The 11,068-nt window shown below is 35.0% G+C and overlaps 1 protein-coding gene across 24 annotated transcripts in view; it reads right to left on the reverse strand.

The window, feature by feature from the left end:
* zmp:0000000930 overlaps positions 1 to 11,068 on the reverse strand; it is a 45,056-nt gene that overhangs the window by 6,062 nt on the left and 27,926 nt on the right. For 6 of the 24 annotated variants that reach the window (XM_073926625.1, XM_073926618.1, XM_073926636.1 and 3 more), the window contains 2 exons: positions 2,920 to 3,050; positions 1,908 to 2,385 (listed from right to left, as the gene is read on the reverse strand). The gene's annotated coding sequence lies outside the window, so the exon portion shown is untranslated. Of the gene's footprint in view, positions 1 to 1,907; positions 2,386 to 2,919; positions 3,051 to 3,128; positions 3,414 to 11,068 lie in introns of those variants that run through there. The other 18 variants (XM_073926629.1, XM_073926632.1, XM_073926621.1 and 15 more) reach the window with 7 other exon arrangements.

The following is an 11,068-nucleotide window of genomic DNA, read 5'->3' on the forward strand; positions in this document are numbered from 1 at the left end:
CAATTTTAAGGTAAATTGTAGCAAACAATTAATAGGAGCTGAATTAAAATAGATTAAATTGTTTTTAACCTAATTTATTTGTTTAAATCCAGCCCATATAAATTGTTTGCAACCACTTGCCTTGAAAAAATTGAGTTAATTTAATTCTATTTATTTTTTATTTTTTTCAGTGCAATACTTCTGCTTAGAATGGATCAGGAGTGTAAGGTTAGGCGTTAGAACAGGGGTGCTCAAACTTTTTTGTATGAGGGGGCAAAAACCAAATCTCATTGAGAACCGTGGAACGAAAGTTAAAGCTGCCATAGGTAATTTCCTAATTTATTTCATAATATTTAAAAACAAGGTGACGCAGTGGGTAGCACGTTCGCCTCACAGCAAGAAGGTTGCTGGGTCGCTGGTTCGATCGGCTCAGTTGGCGTTTCTGTGTGGAGTTTGCATGTTCTCTCTTTCCTCTGGGTGCTCCGGTTTCCTCCACAGTCCAAAGACATGCGGTACAGGTGAATTTAGTAGGCTAAATTGTCTGTAGTGTATGAGTGTGTGTGTGGATGTTTCCCAGAGATGGGTTGCGGCTGGAAGGGCATCCGCTGCGTTAAAAAACTTGCTGGATAAGTTGGTGGTTCATTCCACTGTAGCGACCCCGGATTAATAAAGGGACTAAGCCGACAAGAAAATGAATGAATAAATATTTAAAAATCAATATAAATCATTAAATTGTATAAACTATGCAGTATAATTTTAAATTATAACTTATTACAATAAACAACTAGAGAATGTTGAGAGAATCAATGTTGAATACAATAATCAAGCAGAATCCCGTCTTTGCCTTCATTTGCTCACTAATTTCTCTGCATTGTCTATCCATAGGGGTGACAGTATGTAATATTGTTATTTTTTTAAATTGATTTTTTACAACATTTCATTAATATATTTAATTTCAGTTTAATTTTTATTAGCTTAGCAATAAAACAAAAAAGTTAAATTAAATTAAAAATTGCAGTCTCTAAACCATCATAATTCTCCCTCTCTTCTCAGATGGGAAGGTTAACATAAGCCATCTTTGGCCTGTGGGCTCTAGTTTGGGAATTTCTGCGTTAAAAAAACACTTTTTTTATACAGACTCATTTTAAACAGCTAGTTTGACAATTTTTTAATCCATTCAGCTCACTGAAAAAATTAATAAATAAAATGTTTTTTTCCTAAAGTTTGACTCCTCTGTAGTTGTAATGTTTACCAAGTATGATGGAAATTGAAAAAATGTGCTATTTTCTAGGTCAATATGGCTAGCAACTATAATCTTCTTCCGTCGTAATAATCAAGGGACTTTGCTACCGTGGTTTCAGCAGGTGTGAAATTATCAGGGCATAATCACACTAGGCTATCTGAACCATGCCCAGGCACGCTTGACTCCCATTTCCCGTTTCCTTTAACAAGTGTGAGTGCTCCGAATTGGGCTCAGGCCCTGACCCAGTTGGAAGACAAGGTCTGGAGCGTGGTTCGATTGGGCTTTATTGCAATCATGCCTGGGCACAGTTTAATACAACTATCCCTGGTGTGAGTAAACCCTCAGATTTTAACTGGTGCTACAAATAGGGCTTTGTTGGGGACTATTTTCAACCATGGTACAGCAGCAAAGTACCTTGATTATACTTTGAAATGAGAGTAGCCTATAGTTCCTAGCCATATTGGCCGAGAAAATAGCTACTTTTCCTTTTTTCCATTGGCTTTAGTACATGATTTAACTACAGAAGAGTCCGTCTTTAAATAGGAAACTCTTTAAAACTCTTCAAAAAGTTTTTTTTGAACATGATGCTAAAGGTCTAATCTGATTCAATGATCTATGCTAAGCTAAAGGTGCTCCAGCCAGACCCAGAGACTGGCTGAATCAATTTAAAAATGTTAAAACTCACCTGCTAAACCCTTTGGCGACATGTAAAATAAGCCTTTTTCAAAAAGTAGACTGATCCTGTAAATAGAAATACCATTACAACTATTTTAAAGACAGGAAAGTTCCATGTTTATGTCGTTGCTTCGATCTGTGAAAAAGTACCACACAAAGTAACCTTTAAAAGTCAATACAAAGCATCCCTGATGTTCAGAAAAAATAAAAATAGGAGCGGATCTATGACACTGGCCTCATGCTGGAGGGTCCTTGTCTTCTGTCTCGGTTGTCAGCAGCTGTGCAAAGGCTTTATTATCTCATACTGAGGCATTCAGAGCCGCATGTCGTCCTCACAGTCCTGAACTGTAGGTGAGATGCACATCCATCACTCAGCACATCAACAATCCTTTCTCCAGTTACTGATGAAAGACGTCTCTCTCTCTCTCTCTCTCTGAATGAGGATTCCTGCGGGACCACTCTTACACTTGTCTTCAGCATCCATCAGCCTGTCGTAAAAGTGTTAAAGCTTGACTGATCAAAAACAAAAGCAGTCACATCTTATGACAACAATGCAAAACATATCAGAAAAAAATCTAAAGATAAATATAAGAACTTATTTTTTGCTGAAGAATGCTTTTTAGTTTAGACCATTCCGATTTTTAGGGATGTCAACAAATTGAACTGAATTGGTTTCTCTAATTTCATAATAAACATATTTTTACATTTAATTTAATATGCAAACAAAGTATTTTACATTAAATATGTGTAATATATTTGTGATTTATTTATGGAATTACTTTATTTTAGAGACAAACTTAATAGTTAAGTGTAGTGTTTTTGTTTTGTTTTTTGTTTTTGTATTGTGTGTTTGTCAATTGGACAACAAGATCACGGTCACCCAAATAGTAATTAACCACACAATTGAACATCATCACCGTCATCATTCCCTGCATTATAAAGGCCTCACATAGTTCACTCTGCGTCTAGAACTCTATTACATAGTCAGTGTTGATACTCGAAGCTAAATTAGGCTTACTTACCTTCCTTGTCACCTGTGATCTCCAGTGTTTCCCCGTCTCTGTTTCTTCTGTTCCATTTTGGCATCAGTTCCTGTATCCATTGTCATCCCTTAAAGACTGTCAATTGGTTTCTGTCATCCATATTATACTCTCTGAAAATAAACACCCGCATTACTCACCTGCTGTAAACTGCCATTCTTTACAATAAACAATAAATGTCATCTACTTACCCGAGTCCTGTCCCTTCTGTGACAGTTTTAAATATTTTTTTTATTAAATACATAAAGTTGTATATTCTGATTCTATTACTTGTTGAAAAAAAAATCAATGAATGAGTGAAAAAGAAGAGAAGAGAACCCAGTCCAGGAGACTTGAAACAAGCAGAATTCCTTTATTGAGACGTGTTGGTTAATCTGCAGTCATACAGCGTCTTTAAGATGTGTCTGCAAGAGCCTACTAGAGGTCTGCAGTCTGCAAGTTCTTTCACAAGTCTCTCACAAGTCTCACATAAGTCTGAATTAGTCAAAGATGTCCTGTCTATATTGTCCTGTTAGGAGGAGGGGACATGGCTAAACAGAGCATGCAAATTAAGAGTTGGAGTCAGCATGGCATAGGTGTTAAAAAACGGCCCAGCTACTGACCACACAAGTTAATCAACATAGGGTTTCTGTAGCATAAAAGCAACACCCGAAGACAAAGACAGAGTCGTTTAAAGCATTTGCATCACTGGCTTAGCCTGTAGTCAGAGAGATAAAGGTTAAATGTCCCTCCTAGCTGGGATGTTAATGAAATTATATAATTAAAAAACAGAGAATATAACTTTTCAGTTATACGTAGATTATTGTTCATTTGGAATTAGTTGATAGAAATTTATATTTCCACATATATGAAAACTAAATATTTTTATGTAATACAATAAAAATGAGAATATACATATACACCCCTTCATTAGGTACACATTACTATTACCGGGTTGGACTCCTTTTGCCTTCAGAACTGCCTTATTCCTTCATGGCACAGATTCAACAAGGTACTGGAAATATTTCTCAGAGATTTTGGTCCATAATGATAAGATAACATCACCCAGTTGTTGCAGATTTAGCAGCTGCACATCCATGATGGGAATTTCCCATTCCACCACATCCTAAAGTTGCTTTATTGTATGAGTTCTTGGTGGCCATTTGAGTGCAGTGAACTCATTGTCATGTTCAAGAAACCAGTCTGAGATGATTCAGGCTTTATGACATGGCGTGTTTTCCTACTTGTAGTAGCCTAAAGATCTAAAGATGAGTAAACTGTGGTCAAACGAATGGACATGGTCAGCAACAATACTCAGGTAGGCTGTGGCGTTGACACAATGCTCAATTGGTACTAATGGGTCCAAAGTGTGCCAAGAAAATATCCCCCACACCATTACACCACCACCACCAGTCTGAACGGTTGATACAAGGCAGGATGGATCCATGCTTTCATGTTGTTGACGTCTAATTCTGACCCTACCATTCAGAATGTTGCAGCAGAAATCGAGACCCATCAGACCAGGCAACTTTTCCAATCTTTGTCAAATGTTGGTGAGCCTGTGCGAACTGTAGCCTCAGTTTCCTGCTCTTAGCTGACAGGAGTGACACCTGGTGTAGTCTTCTGCTGCTGTAGCCCATCTGCCTCAAGGTTCGACATGTTGCGTGTTCAGAGATGCTCTTCTTTATACCTCGGTTGTAACAAGTGGTTATTTGAGTTACTGTTGCCTTTCTAATAGCTCGAAGCAGTTAGGCAGGTGTACCTAACAATGTGGCCGGTAAGTGAGAGTGTGTCTGTGTGTGTGTGTGTGTGTGTGTATATATTAATTTGTGTTGTGTTGGGACAAGATGAAGGAACAATTTGGACTTTGGACAAGATGCAGTTATTTAAAAAAAATGTAATCTGAGGATGCAAAAAATTAAATACTGGGAAAAAAACTCTTTAAAATTTGTGCAAATTAAGTTTATTGCATATTATATATATATATATATATATATATATATAAGTTTACAATGGGAATTGTACAAAATATCCTCATGGAACAAGATCTTTCCTCAATATCCTACAGATTTTGGCATAAAAAAAACAATACTTTTGTCCTATGCTCACATTTATAATTTTGTGTCTGAGTAAAATGTAATTCTTGATTTATTCTGTTAATGCCATCTATTTAATGAATCTACTGAGATAATGATTACTAAAGCATGCAGCACATTCAGAGATAAGTCACAGAGAGACGTGAGACCACTTAGCTGGTTCCACCCTGAACTTAGAGAGATATTAAGCAATTACTACCAGGTTTAGAGGACTTTGATGATGCTACCATCCTTTTAAAGCCTGGAGTGGAATGTTGAATGTTTGCCGAGCAATGTCAGTGATGCACTGAACGCGAGGTACAGCGTCAGATTACTGCAGCCTGAGCCAAGCCAAAGCAATGCATGCAGCAGCAACAGCCAGTTCCCCCTGTAACAAGACCTGACGGCAACTGCAGCACCTGCACAGCATGACGGATGGGAAACGGCCCCAAACAAAGACTCTCGCTGGGTTATATTCAGCTTATATTTAGCTATATTGAGCTACTACAGGCCCGTAGCCAGGGGTGGTTCAGAAGACCAACCCCCCACTAACAAAGGTCCAGAATTTGTCCCATACATGAGCTTATTTTTCCTATTTTGACTGCTCTGCCACTATAAATTGTGAAAATAACCCATCGAAGGAGGCTTTAAGACCAAGTGGAATCCTTCTTACTTCTGTTAATCAGTTTTGGCCATTCATTCATTCATTCATTCATTCATTCATTCATTCATTCATTCATTCATTCATTCATTCATCCATTTATTCATTCATTCATTCATCCATTTATTCATTCATTCATTCATTCATCCATTTATTCATTCATTCATTCATCCATTTATTCATTCATTCATTCATTTATTCATTCATTTATTCATTCATCCATTTATTCATTCATTCATTCATTCATCCATTTATTATGTCATTCATTCATCCATTCATTCATTCATTCATTCATTCATTCATTTTCTTTTTGGCTTAGTCCATTTATTCATCAGGGGTCCCCACAGTGGAATGAACTGCCAACTTATCCAGGATATGTTTTGTGCAGCAGATGCCCTTCTAGCTGCAACCAGTTTTGGCCAATGCAAACAAATATTTTTCATGAGTCCAACATCTGTGCCAGAAAACATACAATCTGACGCAAGTAAAGTCATCTTTCACCACTGACCAACTGTATTGTTGTTAAATAAAAAAAACATTTTTACGTAGTAAGTAATTTTATTCTAAACTTTGGACGTTAACAAAAAGTGATCCAATGAAAAGACGTGAAGCACTAAAAGCGGCCCGTATTAAAGTTAATTTAAATACTAATCAGGCTATTGTTGTTATCAATGAATTTTCGATTAAAATTTTTTATGCAAGAGAAAATCTAGAAAAATTGTGAAGTTCTACATTATTATTTATTTATTTATTTATTTTTTTATTCAAATGGAAAAATTCTAACAGAGGAAAGTTTAATGTGCTGGCCAGACTGTTTTTTGCCTAATAAATGAAAATAAGCTAGAGTTTTTAATAAAAAAAATGTAACGAATCCTATTTTTTTCTTAATGATACATTATGTAATAAATTTGTATTTTAAAGTCTGTTTTTTTTTTCTAAATCTTTAAGGAAATGTTTTGGTACATCAAAAAGTTTGGTTCAAATGATCATCCGACAAGCCATTTAAACAAAAAAGTGCTTTAAAAGCAGTATGTAAACCTCATAGTTAAACAGAAAATGAGGCAAAGAATCCCAAAAACGTCCACTTTTTGAGAAAAATGAACTACCTCTTTTACCAAGCAGGATAATGCTACAGTCTATACTGACAAACACTGTATTGAGCTAGTAAATGTATTTTTTGTCTTATAGGGGAAATATGAGAAAAGATATTGTTTCATAATTTGGTGACCCCGCTTTCTGTTTTTGAGAACTAAAAAGTTCCCAGTTGATAGATTGCTTTAATTGCATTTTTTGTATTCAGTTTTGTGTTACACATTTTTAAAATATTGTTTATATACTGTATGCAAATGAAGTATTGTTAAGGTCTCAATTTGCATGCAGTTGTAGCACACAAATCTGAAGATAAATTAAAGTGAAGTCCCTTTTTTGACATAAGATAATATAATATAATTTCTTTTTTGACAAAAGATCAAAAAGATCTAATATCATTCATTCCATCATTTTCCTTCGGCTTTTAATCACAAAATGCCACCTATTCTGCTGCTGACCTATTTCTTAAACATTATGGTATGTGTTGTTGAAATGCACTAGTCAAACTAGATTTTAAATTTTATCATCTGAAATAATAAGCTTGGCTTGACTGTGACAAGCACAATGTTCTCTTCCCAATCCTGATTTTAACGCAAACTCACAGCATTCTGCATAGCTTTGTAGCCATCAGAAATCATCTTAAAGAGACCGTTCACCTAAAAATGAAGGACCACTTTTCTTTTAGGAGTTTCTTTCTTCTGTTGAACACAAAAGAGGATATTTTAAAAATTGTCTTCCACAGTAGGAAAAACAAATACAATGAAAGTCAATGGTTTCCATCATTCTTAAAAATATCTTCTTTTGTGTTCAACTAAACAGAAAAAAGACAGTCAAACTGGTGTTTTTACTGCTATGGAGGTCAATGGTTACAGGTTTCCATTTTCTTTTTGGCTTAGTCCCTTTATTAAGTCAGGGTCGCCACAGCGAATTGAACCGCCAACTTAGTAAGCACGTTTTTACGCAGTGGATGCCCTTCCAGCTGCAACCCATCACTGGGAAACATCCATTCACACACATACACTATGGACAATTTAGCCTACCCAATTCACCTATAGCACATGTCTTTGGACTTGTGGGGGAAACCGGAGCACCCGGAGGAAACCCACACGAACACGGGAAGAACATGCAAACTCCACACAGAAATGCCAACTGACCCAGCCGAGGCTCAAACCAGCAACTTTCTTGCTGTGAGGCGACAGCACTACCAACTGTGCCACCGTGTCGCCTATATCTTTCCATTATTAAGAAAATACTGCAGCCATAATAATAATAATAATAATAATAATAATAATAATAATAATATGATAATAATAATAATAATAATATGATAATAATAATAATAACAAAATAATAATAATAATAATAATAATAATATGATAATAATAATAATATGATGATAATAATAATAATAATAACAAAATAATAATAATAATAATAATAATAATAATAATAATGATAAAAAAATAATAATAACAATGATAATAGAATATTAATAATAACAAAATAATGATAATAATAATAATGATAATAATGCTACTAATAATAATAGAATATAAATAATAATAATAGAATATTATTAATAATAGGATAATAATAATAATAATAAAATAATAATGGTAATTTTAATAATAGAATATTAATAATAATAGAATATAAACAACAACAACAATAATAAAAATATTAACAATAATAAAATAATAATAATAATAATAATAATAATAATAATAATAATAATAATAATAATAATAACAACAATCTCGTCTTAATATCTAGACAGGATCTGGGGGACTCGGGAGTGTGTTGGAGATTCAATTGGTTGTTATGGAATGTTATGGATGTTATATCAATGCAATCCAGAGATCAATGGAAATACACTGTGATGTCATGTGTGGGCGTTTCTTTTTATTAATCGTCATATCTGCTTCACTTAAAGCGGATGAGCAGACGTCTCAAAACAGCTCTGGCATATATCAGAGACTGAAACATGGTTGTGATGAGGTTGTAATATTTATGTAACATAAGACTAGAACAGTTTGTCCTCAGGGTTGCATATTATCTTGACACTAGGGGATGCTGTTGTACATGATTGTCTATTATGATGGTGATAAACCACTTTATAACGGTACATATTAACTGAAATGGCAACAGCTTAAACAATAAAAACATATATTTATAATGTTAAAAAAAGATAAATAAAACAAATAAAAGCTAAAATAAAGATAAAGATAAATAAAAGCTATTATTTTGAACTTTCATTTTAATTTTTAATTTTTAATCTAACTTTATTCTTCTTGTTTTATAATTTAATTTCTATGATGCTATGAAGCAAAATTATATATTTGATAATTGATAATTGTAAAAATCATTATTAGGGATTGAATACCAATGATAACTGATCATAATAGAACAGAAAATCATCATGTTATAGCTAATCATTTCTGAATGATCAAGTGACACTGAAGACTGGAGTAACGATGATGAAAATTGAGGGTTGCATCAAAAATAAATTCAAATTGAAACTACATTTAATAAGTAAACAGTTATTTACAATTGTAATAATATTTCACAATTTTACTGTATTTTTGATCAAATAAATGCAGCCTTGGTGAGCAGAATTGTCTGTTGTTTTAAAAAAGAGGAGCCCAAAGATGGCCCATGGTAACCTTTGGCTCGGCCCACCATACCATCTGAAAAGAAAGTGAGAATGATGGTAAGTTGGTTGGAATGTCCTTTACATTACGTGTGTCAGAAAAGTGATTGATTATATGCATTAATAAACTGCTTGACTAATTCATACTTGATTTATCCATTCATACGTGTAGAATTTCCGTGAATTGAGATCGCATCTTAAGTGGACCATGCGTTTGAGTTGACCGCGCACAGAGACTAACTTCAATTAGGCTATATTCTAGCTCAAAGCTTCAAGCAAGGCAAAGTTGCTTGAGTCTATGTTCTGTGTCCTGTGACATTTGAATCACATCCAGATTAATTGGCCTAAATCTAACAAATTAATCTAAAGCCACGCTGCTTTTCAAAAACAATTAACTTTATATATTGAAAACATGCCTTATTTCACACATTTTACACTTGTGATAAATATTTTACCAAGGATGCAGCATGGGGAAATTCCTGAGTTTGCAGTAACTCAAATGGCAACACAACAGCACTGCAGAAGCGCTTCTGTAGTGTGTATCTATTCCGCAAGCGCCGTGGCCGCGCGCCTCTTTCTCTAGCTCTGCTCCAAAGCAGGTAGATTTTTAGCATCTGATAATGTGACTAAAGTAAACATTCTAAGCACACCGATGTGATCGTACGCTTCAGGGAACAGCTGGTGCTGGTTACATCAGTGGAATCATTCACGTCAAAGGGTAAAAAGTGTGTTATTATTTTCTTTCATTATACAGAATTTCTCAGTATACAACTAGAAGGAAGCCTTGAACCACAGTTTGAAAACCACTGGTCTACATTATTTTTTTTCCTAATGAAGTATAGTTAGAACCAGAATTTCACATACACGGTGTAAAAAGGCACATGACCATTTAAAAAAAGGTCAGATGTTAATGAGACTAAACTTGTTTTCTTTTAGATAAGTTAGGATTATCAAATTTGTTTCTGTTGTGCGTAATAGCAGAATAATGAGAGATTTTTTTGAGAAATTGTTATAACTTTTCTTGAAATTCAAGTTTACATACAATAAGATTATTATGTCTCTGAAAAAGCTCAGATGATGGTGTCAAAGTTTTGGACGTTTCTGATTGGCTAATTGAAAACATTTGAGTTAACTGGAGGCACAACTGTAGAAAAGTATTTAAGGAAAACCTCAAACACACTGCTTCCTTGTGTGAGAACATGGGAAAACCAACAAGCCAGAATCATCAAAAAGATGGCAGCATGAAGAAAGAACATTATGTAGAAATACTGAAGCAACATCTCAAGACATCAGCCAGGAAATTAAAACTTGGCCACAAATGGGTCTTCCAAACAGACCATGACCCGAAGCATACTGCCAAATTAGTTAAAAGGTGCTTTAAGGACAACAGAGTGAATGTTTTGGAGTGGCCATCACAAAGCCCTGATCTCAATCCTATACAAAATTTGTGGGCAGTTGAAAAAGCTTGTGCGAGCAAGACAGCCTACAAATCTGACTGAGTTACACCAGTTCTATCCAGGGCTGGCGCATCCATAGAGGCGACCTAGGTGGCCGCCCAGGGCGGCAGTAAAGAGAGGGCGGCGTCTGCGACACCTCCCTTACCACCTGCGTCTTCAGTTATGTCCGCGACACCACCCTCACCCTCAGTTATATTCGCGCATAGGCGACAGAATAGAG

The sequence above is a fragment of the Danio rerio genome, chromosome 16 (assembly GCF_049306965.1).
Source record: "Danio rerio strain Tuebingen ecotype United States chromosome 16, GRCz12tu, whole genome shotgun sequence".
NCBI classification, from domain to species: Eukaryota; Metazoa; Chordata; class Actinopteri; order Cypriniformes; family Danionidae; genus Danio; species Danio rerio.